Raw genomic sequence first — 10,580 nt, 5'->3', positions numbered from 1 at the left:
ACTTTCCCCGGAGCCGCAACGCGGACCTCCCCCCTCCACCGCCGATTTGTTGTTGCAGGGTTTCTGGTCCCCTGATCTTTGACCCCTCCATCATCAGGCGGGGTGGGAAACGCAGAAGCGAGGTCTCCCCCCTGCTGCACGGGGCTCTCCCCCACTTGGGGGTCCTGGGGGGAAGCAGTGGGGAAACCTACGGTAATAATAATAATAATAGTTGTAATAATGGTGTTTAAGAGCTTACTATGTGCCAAGGACTGCTCTTCAAAGCCCTACTGAGAGCTCACCTCCTCCAGGAGGCCTTCCCAGACTGAGCCTCCTCCTTCCTCTACCCGCCTCCCCCTCCCCCTCCCCGCCTTACCTCCTTCCCCTCCCCACAGCACTTGTATATATGTTTATACATTTTATTACTCTATTTTACTTGTACATATTTACTATTTTACTTTATTTTGTTAATATGTTTTGTTATCTGTCTCCCCCTTATAGACTGTGAGCCCGCTGTAGGGTAGGGACCGTCTCCATATGTTGCCAACTTGTACTTCCCAAGCGCTTAGTACAGTAAGCGCTCAATAAATACGATTGAATGAATGAATGCTCTAAGCACTGAGCGGGATAGAAAGCCGTCCTGCACACAGGCTTGAGGGGGATGCGGGGGGAGGTCGATCGAATTGATGCGAGCCCGTTGCGGGCAGGGATTGCCTCTATTTGGTGCTGTATTGTGCTTTCCAAGCGCTTAGTACAGTTCCTTGTACATAGTAGGCGCCCAATCAGTACGAATGAATGGATGATCGGTATTAGAGGGGGCGGTGGCGAGGGCAGGGGACTTCCCTCACCACGTCTGCAGGGGCATAGTGCGGGGAGGTGTTTGTTGCCATTTGGCCCCGCACACCCGCAGAGAGAGACTTTATTCATTCAGGCGTATTGATTGAGCGCGTACAGAGCACTGTACTAAGCGTTTCGCCCGCTCACACTCTGTCTGGAGCTTGGCCAGCCCAGGCCTGGCCAGGGAACCCTCAACCCTAAAACCACTTCCCAGCCAGGGCCCACGGAAATCTTCCCTGGGCATGGGGTTCCCGGGGGGCGGAGAGAGAGAGAGAGAGTGTGTGTGTGTGTGTGTAATAATGATGGTATTTGTTAAGCGCCTACTTATGTGCCAAGCAGTAGGTAGTTGCGTGCCCCCGATGCGAGGCTGTTGTCTGGGCCCGGCGCCGGCCCGCCCTGATTCCCTGGAAGGGAGGGGGGCAGGTATTTTGCTCGAGGTGGATGATTAGATTGCTGTCTTTCCAAACCCCAAACACAGCTTTTGAAAAACAAAACAAAAAAAACCCCAAGGAAACTTGGAGAACGTAGAGCAGGGAAAGTGAGGAGCGCCCTCCACTCCCTCGCCCCGCTGCTTGGGGAGGATTTTCTGGCCTTGTAGCTTGGCTTCGGGCAAATCGAGTTTGTTTCTTTGAAGGGATTGGTTAGGAACGGGACTTCTAACCGAAAAAAAATCCCCATATATAATGGAGATTAAATACTTCGTCTCCCACCCCTTTAGAGTGGGAGCCCCGTGCGGGACAGGGACTGTCCCGTCTGATCGTGTTGTATCTACTCCAGCGTTTCGCCCAGTGCTTGGCATATAATGAGCGCATAACATTTATCATTCTCATCATGATTCTCATCATCATCATGAGCTGTGTAGTTTGCTGGTGGATTGCGTGCCACCCCCTTCGCTTCTCCAGACAGATGGCAGGTTTAGCCTCCCTGCCCGACCATGGGGGTAACGGTTTTTCTGTTGACAGTAATTCATGAATTTGGGCAGCGCTGTCAGTCTCACCGAGGGCATGCAAGGAGGGCAGGTAGTGAGCATGCCGAAGGGTTTCGGAAATTGGCAGCGGGGTGTATGGAGGCGGCAGAGCAGAGTGTGGAATAAATCCTTTTATCCTTAATCTCCGTGGTACACTGGGGGCAGGGGACTGGAGGGGAAATCAGTGTACCTGGGAACAGCCTCCTTTCCCGATCCCAACAGTGATGTCTGGATTGAGGGCTTTTATTTATTTATTTATTTTTGGAGTGCTGTATGGGTGCTTTATAAATTCTACTTGATGTGCAGAAGTGGGTGTCTTAGTGCAAGTTGTTGCTGTCTGAATATTTATGTCCCCGACGGACCGAGAGGGAGGTTAAAGTGTGGAGAAAGTAGTGAAAGTAAACCCAGGGGGAGGGAGAGCTTTATGAAGTATTTTGTCGCTCCCTTAAAGGGGAGTGTGTTTCTTTTTCTTTTTCTTTTTCTTTCTTTTTGGTTGGGGGGACGGAGGGAAGGAAGAAAGAATGATGAATCTAGGCTGTGCTGGCTAAGCCCCTCCTCTGGTGGTGATCCAGACCCTCCCTTTTCATTCATGCATTCATTCAGTCAGTCGTATTTATTGAGCGACTACTGTGTGCAGAGCACTGGACTAAGCGCTTGGTAAGTACAATTCAACAATAAAGTAAAGCAATCCCTGGCCACACCAGGTTTACAGTCTAGAAGAAGAGAGAGTTTAAATAGTGAGATTCATCGTCTGAATGCAGATACATGTAAATGAGCACCCGTAGCCTGGTTGTATATATCCAGGGAGAATAGGTGTCATGTTTTTGGGTTTTTTTTTTTTTTGTAGGGGGGAGGGAGAGGAAGAGGGGACTGTAGTCCCTGTGCTGATTCATTTCTAAGTTGTTTTGTCTGGATCCCTGTCTAGATTGTAAACTCCTGGTGTCGGGGATCATGTGTTTAACTTTATTTGCCCCAGCACTTGGTGCAATGCTCAGCACACAGGTACTTAATACCATTGATTTGATTTTTTCGCCCTCCCCCTCTGTTTGCTCTGTCCGATAATGTCTGGGCTTCTTGGAGTAACTTTGTCCCTTGTTAAACTGGTGCAGCTGATGATAGGTGGGGGCTATACTTTGGGTTGATGAAGCGCCTATGTTTCTAATGAATGGTGTGTGCTTCTCTCTTCCCGATCTCAATCAATCAGTGGGATTATTGAGTGTTTACTATGTGCGGAGCACTGTACTAAGTGCTTGGTAGAGTACAGTGTAGCAATATAATGGAATTGGTAGACATTCCCTGCCCACGACAAGCTTACAGCCTAGAGGGAGCTTTCAGTGTAACTCTTGAGCAGCCCCATCTGAATAAGGTATGAATGATCAGATTTGAGGGAGGGAAACTGAGGTGAGGGTAGGATGAAGTGGTTTACTAACCAGGTCAGGGGTGGAGCAGGGCCTCAGAACACCAATTTGTTAAATTAACAGCTCTTTCCCTTCAATAACTGCATCTTCACCTCACTTAATCCTATATCTGTACCTGTACCAAGAATAGCTGCTCTCCCACCTTTTAGAACGTGAGCCCCTTGTGGGAGAAGGACTGTATCTGATTTTGTCGTGCAACTTCCCCAGTGCTTAGCACTATACTTTGGTAAATAGTAAGTGCTAATTAAATATGGCAGTAGTAATAATAATAACAGTTTTATCCTGTAACGTAAGGAAAGTGGGCAGGAGTCATTCATTCTTGTCATTTAACAGAATAATTGAGGCCCAGAGATATATTGCTCACAGAGAGTGAGAAATTGAATCAGGATTAAAAACTGGCTGGCTCAGAACCCTGACCTCATTGTGTTGTCCTGGAGTCTGGAGTGCTATGGTTCAACCTCCCTTTTGCCTGGGGTGTTTGTTTTTTTTTCCCCAGTACTCTCTCTATCCCGGCTCCTCCCTGGCCCCTTAAGATGTAGTGTGTCAATCTCATGGTCTGGGTGTTGGTCCTTGTGGCTTCTAGCACTGTTGGTTCCAATTGTGAGGCTAGGAGGGTGGCTGAGAGAAGAGGTGCAGGAGAGGCAGGGAGTGAGGATCTGGTCAGTCATTTTGGGAAGGAGCTTGCGCATCCAAGGGAGATGCTGTAACCTTGATGGAGAGACCGTGGGTGTTGAGCTCTCCCGTTTAACTATTTACATACTGATGATCGATATTATTGATAAATCCATATAAATGCTAATGTGGCTGTCAGGCTGCGGGTAATAGATGGCACCCTCTTAGCCTGCTGAACTCTACATTTTCCTTGCGTATGTTTGATATGCAGGGAGTATTTATTTTGTGTAATCCATTCTTTTCACTCAGTTAATAATAATAATACTTCCAACTAAAGATTTCAGAAAGCTCGACAAACATTAATTAACCCTCACAAAAGCCCTCTGAGGGAGAGCACTGGTTTTGTTCTCCTTTCCTCATTGATGGGACTGAGTGAGCACTTAGAACAGGTTCTTCTCCAAGGCTGCCTTTGGGGCTTTTAAGATAATTTGAAACTGGACTGAGAGTTCCCGACTGACTTGTGTCTTAGTGTTAACCTTCCCTTCTCCTTGGTGGGGTTCTCTCTTCTTTTTTTCTTTTCTTCCAGAAGAGCATGTGCTGCAGACGTTTTGGGGGTGGATTTGTGTATTACCAAATGGGGAAAAGGCCAAAGGGCTAAGAGAATAAGGGGGAGAAAGAGACAGGATTGAGTGGGTTAAAACATCTAATCTTTCTGGATTAAATCTTCTTGAGTGAATGGTTTAGTAGGAGAGGGGAAACTGGGACATGGAGCTGTTACCTAGCAGGTTTTGGGGGAGCCAGAGACACAACCGAAGCCTCTTGACCCCCAGGTCCTTATTGGCACAAGTCCTTCTGTTCCTGGAGGTGGATTCAGAGGTAAAATTGGAACCATTTTCAAGGAGACCAGTTTTTTTGCTGGACACATCCCTTTCCGATTACACTCTGAGAAGCAGCATGGTGGACAGAGCACAGGGCTGGGAGTCAGGGGACCTGAGTTCTAATTCTGACTCTGCCCCTTGCTTGCTGTGTGATCTTAGGTCACTTCACTGTGCCTCAGTTTTCTCAACTGTAAAATGAGTATTAAATACACATTCTCCCTCCATCTTAGACAGGAAGCCCCATGTGGGATAGGGACTGCACTTGATCTGCTTGTATTGTATCTACCCCAGCGCTTGGCACACCGTAAACACTTAAGAAATTCCACCAATGTTATTTTTGTTACAGAGTTGATCTTGGGGTTTGTTTGTTTTTTTGACATTTAATTGGTGCCTAAAAGGAAGTATTGTTACTAAGGACTTTAATGGCAATATCCCCAGGTGCACGTAAGAATACAACTTCCATGTCCAGGATCACTTTTGGGAAACGAAAGGTTGTGCTGAGCAGCAGTAATGAGAAATGTCTCTTGCCTAAAGGATGGGCTGGTGGTTTTTGGTTAAATACTCTCGCATCCATGTACCCATCATTCCATTCTTTTTTTCCATTGTGGGCAGGGAACGTGTCTACCAACTCTGTCTCGTACTCTCCCAGGTACTTAGTACAGTGCTCTGCACACAGTAAGTGCTCCATAAATGCTACTGTAGATGCTGTTCTTCATTCTAGACCCAGTTTACATTGTGTCTGTCTTCCCCTGCTAGATTGTAAGCTCCTTGAGGGCAGGGACCATGTCTTCTAAATCTATTGCACTCTGTCAAGCACTTAGTACAGTGCTCTGCAAACAGAAGTTGCCCAGTTCATTCAATCGTATTGAGCGCTAACTGTGTGCCGAGCACTCTGCTAAGCATTTGGGAAGTACAGGTTGGCAACATATAGAGACGGTCCCTACCCAACAATGGGCTCACAGTCTAAAAGGGGGAGACAGACAACGAAACATGTAGACAGGTGTTAAAATCGTCAGAATAAATAAAATTATAGCTATATGCACATCATTAACAAAATAGAGTAGTAAATATGTACAAGTAAAATAAATAGAGTAATAAATCTGTACAAATATGTACAAGTGCTGTGGGGAGGGGAAGGAGGTAGGGCCCGGGGGTGGGGGGGGGATAAAAATAGGCTTGCATTGACTGGTAATTGAACCCGGGCCTCCCACGTGGCAGGCGAGAATTCTACCACTGAACCACCAATGCCTGCTGAACCACCAGTTAATTGATCAGTGTTATTTATTGAAATCTTACTGTGTGCAGAACAATGAACTAAGTGCTTGAGAGAGTACAATTAATGCCCAGTAGATACGATTGATTTTTGGCATGTTCAGGCAAAGTGCACCATCCAGTTCCTGCATCAAGAGTGAGTGGCCTTTTTCCATGTATGCTGAGAATGGGGTAAGAGGGAATGGGTTGAAATGATGTAGGTTGCAAATGAGGCATTAAGAAGAACAAGATCATGGTCCTACAAATTGAGAAGTCTCTTTCTCCAGAAAGTTTTTTTTTTTTAAATTTTTAAAAGGAAAGAAGAGACCAGTCATGTGGGAGTGGGTTGAGTGCAGTCCTAGCTGGAGGCAAGGAAATGACCTTTCAAGCTTTCTCTCAGGCCTAGGATTCAATTAAGATTCAATTAATGCGGTATCCAATTTGAAATGTAGCCCCGAGAAACTCCTTCAATTTTGAATCAGAATGGACTGGAGAAGGGCAAAGGGGAGAGACCTACATCAGAACAGACACCTCCTTCCGTGCTTCATTTTGAATCCCCTTCTTTTCAAATGGCTCTCCCAGGCGTCAGCCACTGAAGATGTTTTGACCTCTAGGAATGCTGACCGCTCCGGCCCTGACTGGCATTTCTGTTCATTTCTGTTTCTTATTAAAAATTGTGATATTTGTTAAGCGCTTACTATGTGTGCTGAACACTGTACCAAATTATTGGGTAGATGCAAGTCCCAAATGGAGCTCACCGTCTAAGTAGGAGGGAGAACAGGTTTTGAATCTCCCATAAACTCTCTTTGGGTAGAGAATGTGTCTGCTAATTCTGTTGTACTCTTCCAAGTGCTTAGTACAGGGCTGAGCACATAGTAAACGCTCAATAAATATCATTGATTTTTTGCAAATGAGGGACTTGAAGCACAGAGAAGTTAAGTGACTTGCCTGTGATCAGCTAGCAGAGCAGGGTGGAGCAGGGATTAGAACCCAGGTCCTCCGACGCCCAGGCCCTTGCTTTTTTTGAGTAGGCCACGTTGCTTCACTTCCTTTAATCGCTCTTGCCATTTTGCGTTCCACCAGATCTAAGGCATCATGATTAATGGCTATTACCACCTCCCCACCCCCACCTCCCTCCTACATTTTCTTTCTCCATTTTAACAGTGTAGCCCCAAAGGCTGTCCATAGAATGCCCAGTCCAGCCCTTCTCTCCGGGGTTTGTCTGACCTCTCTGTGTCGGTTTCTGTTTTGCTGATTTTAGTATGAGATCGTTTTCCTGAGTCAGGTTTTCCGATAATGTTTTTCCCAAAAATTATTTCCTTCGATTTAATGACCTCAGATCAGATTTATTATTCTCTGTTGGATATGTGTGTATGTGTGGTTTTTTTTTCTTCCCTGGGCCCGCAAGGGCTGTCAAGGTTTCCCCCTTCTCCTCTTATGTTCTTCTCCTCCCCTCCCTTCCCTGAATGGATTTCCCTTACCCAAGTCGAATCCTTTTAGTCCTGTGGTCCCAGGCTCCTCCCTCTCTTTGAGAGTCAAGCATGGGAAGTTTGTTGGCTCAGATTTTTTTTCCCTCCTCTTCCTCTCCCCTGCCTCCCCCCTCCCCCCAACTCTGTTTGTCTTTCTCACCCTCCCCCTGCTCCCAACCCTTTCCAGGGACAGGAGCAATTTTCTTTTAACCTGTGCCTTATCAGCTTTGTTGCTAGTGGTAGTTCCTCCCTACTAGAGGTCACTTGCTGTGTTTACTGTCATGAATCCAAAGGGGGAAGTAACCTTTAGACTTTTCCTGCAGCAGGTGGAAAGCCAGATAACCTGCAGTCTCTTCCCATGAGACTGAAGCTTGTATGCTTTCATAGAGGTTATTTCCCCCTTTGGGCCCTTCTGGGGTCAGTATTTCTACTTGTTCCTGTGAGAAGACAGAGGACAAAATAGATTGCTGTGGCTGCCCTTAATAGTAGTGATACTGGTGTTTGATAAGCAGTTTTATGTGTAGAACACTATAATCAGATCTGACACAGACCCTGTCCCACATGGGGTGCCCAGTCTAAGGGACAGGGAGAACAGGTATTGAATCCCCATTTTACAGATGAGGCAAGTGAGGAGCAGAGAATCAGTCAATTGTATTTATTGAATGTGTACTGTCATGTGCTGTTCCAAGTCCTTGGGAGAGTACAAAAATAGAGTTAGTAGACATGTTCCCTGCCCATAAGGAGCTTACGGTTTTGAGGGAGTTAAGTGATTGCCTGTCGCATAGTAGGCAGATGGCGGGGCTGGAAGTAGAACCCGGGTCTCCTGACTCCCAGCTCTGTGTTCTTTCCCTTGGCCATGCTGCTCCTGGTATGACCCTCCTTGCTGTGGAGATAATGCTGGTATAATGTGGACTTGAAGTGCCAGTTTTAGTGGTTCTGAAATGCTAAGAGATCTTCCAATATAAACTGGTTGGAAATTGGGAAGTGCTATACTAACTTGGTTGACACTGACTCTGGCTTGTTGCTGTGTCCCTTTGGCACCGTTTTGGGTGTAGGGCTGTGAGTGTTTTGAGAAACATAAGGCTTCATTTTCCTGGGAGAGAGAAATGAGGTTTCTCTCTCATGTAGAGCCTGGTGTCCATTTTGCCTTTATCTTGCCATCTGACTTAATGGCATTTTTAAAAAGATGTGTACAGCTAAATCCAGTATGTGTGCTCTAATGGAAAACGACTATTACTGAACAATTTTCTGTCTCCGAGAATGAAATTTGGCCTCAGAGCTTGCATTCTTCTACTTTACTCCAAACATTGATGCTATCAGCGGGCCCTCACTCTGTTCTAAACTGGTTTTGGTCATTTTAGCCATATCCAAAGGTAGAAGGGTTGATTTCGCTTGCTGTTTGTGTGGCCTGTGTCCCAAGAGCTTAACCTGGAAAGTTCCATCTTCCATGCCCCTATATCATCATCAATCGTATTTATTGAGCGCTTACTGTGTGCAGAGCACTGTACTAAGCGCTTGGGAAGTACAAATTGGCAACATATAGAGACAGTCCCTACCCAACAGTGGGCTCACAGTCTAAAAGACTATTTAGGTTAGGCTCACGGTCTAAAAGACCCCCTATATAGGTGCTCGAACCTCAGCCTCCTTCTCACAAGGGCGCTAGGCTATAGGTGGGTCCACTGAGAGGAGGTCAGTGAGGGGGCCCAGGTCACATGGCAGGAAGGTTAAAGAAATTACATTGCCCTCTAGATTGTAAGCTTGTAATGGGCAGGGAATATGCCTACCAACTCTTGTATTCTCCCAAGCTCTTGGTACAGTACATTGCACAACTCCTCACCCTCGGCTTCAAGGCTCTCCATCACCTCACCCCCCTCCTACCTCACCTCCCTTCTCTCCTTCTCCAGCCCAGCCCGCACCCTCCGCTCCTCTGCCGCTAATCTCCTCACTGTACCTCGTTCTCGCCTGTCCCGCCGTCGACCCCCGGCCCACGTCATCCTCCTGTCCTGGAATGCCCTCCCTCCGCACGTCCGCCAAGCTAGCTCTCTTCCTCCCTTCAAAGCCCTACTGAGAGCTCACCTCCTCCAGGAGGCCTTCCCGTACTGAGCCCCCTCCTTCTTCTTCCCCTCTTCCCCCTCCCCATCCCCCCACCTTACCTCCTTCCCCTCCCCACAGCACCTGTATATATGTATATGTTTGTACGTATTTATTCTATTCTATTTATTTATACATATTTATTCTATTTATTTTATTTTGTTAAAATGTTTTGTTTTGTTATGTGTCTCCCCCTTCTAGACTGTGAGCCCACTGTTGGGTAGGGACCATCTCTATAGGTTGCCAACTTGTACTTCCCAAGCGCTTAGTACAGTGCTCTGCACACAGTAAGTGCTCAATAAATACGATTGAATGAATGAATGAATTGCACACAGTAAGCATTCAAGAAATATCTGATTGAGAAGGCAGCACGTGGGAAGTCAGTCACTAGGTTCAAAACCTGGCTGGCTTGGGGTGGGAAGGGATGTGGCGTGCCTGCCTGGAAAAAACATCTGGAGGCCTACAGATGGGCCCCATTCAGCTCAGTGAACAGGAATCCAAGATAGTCCCCCGGGGAGGGAGGAGGGACGTGGAGAAGCACTTTTGGATATAAACTTTTAATAAGGTTTTGGAGGCAGTGGAGATAAAGTGAACGGTTTCATGGACAGCAGGGAGGAGGCGGGTCTGAAACATGTGGTCTTCTGTCTTGTTAAATCCCACATTATCTGTAATTTTGCAAAATATTTGCCCACAAGCAACCCCTCCCAAACCTTCAGAAAGCTTGGGCGGACCCTTGGCAGGGTTTTGTCAGAGCATTTTCACTGTTAAATTAGTGGCCCTGTCAGAACATTGCTAAGTGTGCATTTCCCAAGTGGCAGCCAGCCACTCGGGGCCCTTCCTCTGCCTCTCTGAACTACCCTGGCCTGAGTTTGACTTTGCATTGTATTCCCGTCTCCAACTGACTCCGATGAGTCACTGGAGGGGGAGGAGTGGTGGAAAAAAACACAACCCTGAACGTATCCCTGCAGTGCCCTTGGTGATGGGTGCTTCTGTTTATGTTTTGGGATTGCCCCTCTTGGGGAAACTGAGGTTATATGGTTGGAGCTTCCCGTTGGACTTGTGATGTCTAGGAAGAGCC

General features: G+C 46.9%; 1 protein-coding gene and 1 non-coding gene across 2 annotated transcripts in view; one reads left to right on the top strand and one right to left on the bottom strand.

Moving 5' to 3' along the window:
• The window catches only part of NCOR2 (nuclear receptor corepressor 2), a 443,860-nt gene that overhangs the window by 1,287 nt on the left and 431,993 nt on the right, over positions 1-10,580 (top strand). The gene's annotated exons all lie outside the window — the stretch shown is intronic.
• On the bottom strand, positions 5,869-5,939 carry TRNAG-GCC. Its single transcript has one exon. It is a non-coding gene; the product is annotated as a tRNA-Gly (tRNA).

The sequence above is a fragment of the Tachyglossus aculeatus genome, chromosome 21 (genome assembly GCF_015852505.1).
Source record: "Tachyglossus aculeatus isolate mTacAcu1 chromosome 21, mTacAcu1.pri, whole genome shotgun sequence".
NCBI lineage: Eukaryota > Metazoa > Chordata > Mammalia > Monotremata > Tachyglossidae > Tachyglossus > Tachyglossus aculeatus.
Note: the sequence above shows the minus strand (reverse complement) of the source record. Positions and strands in the feature narration are given on the sequence as shown.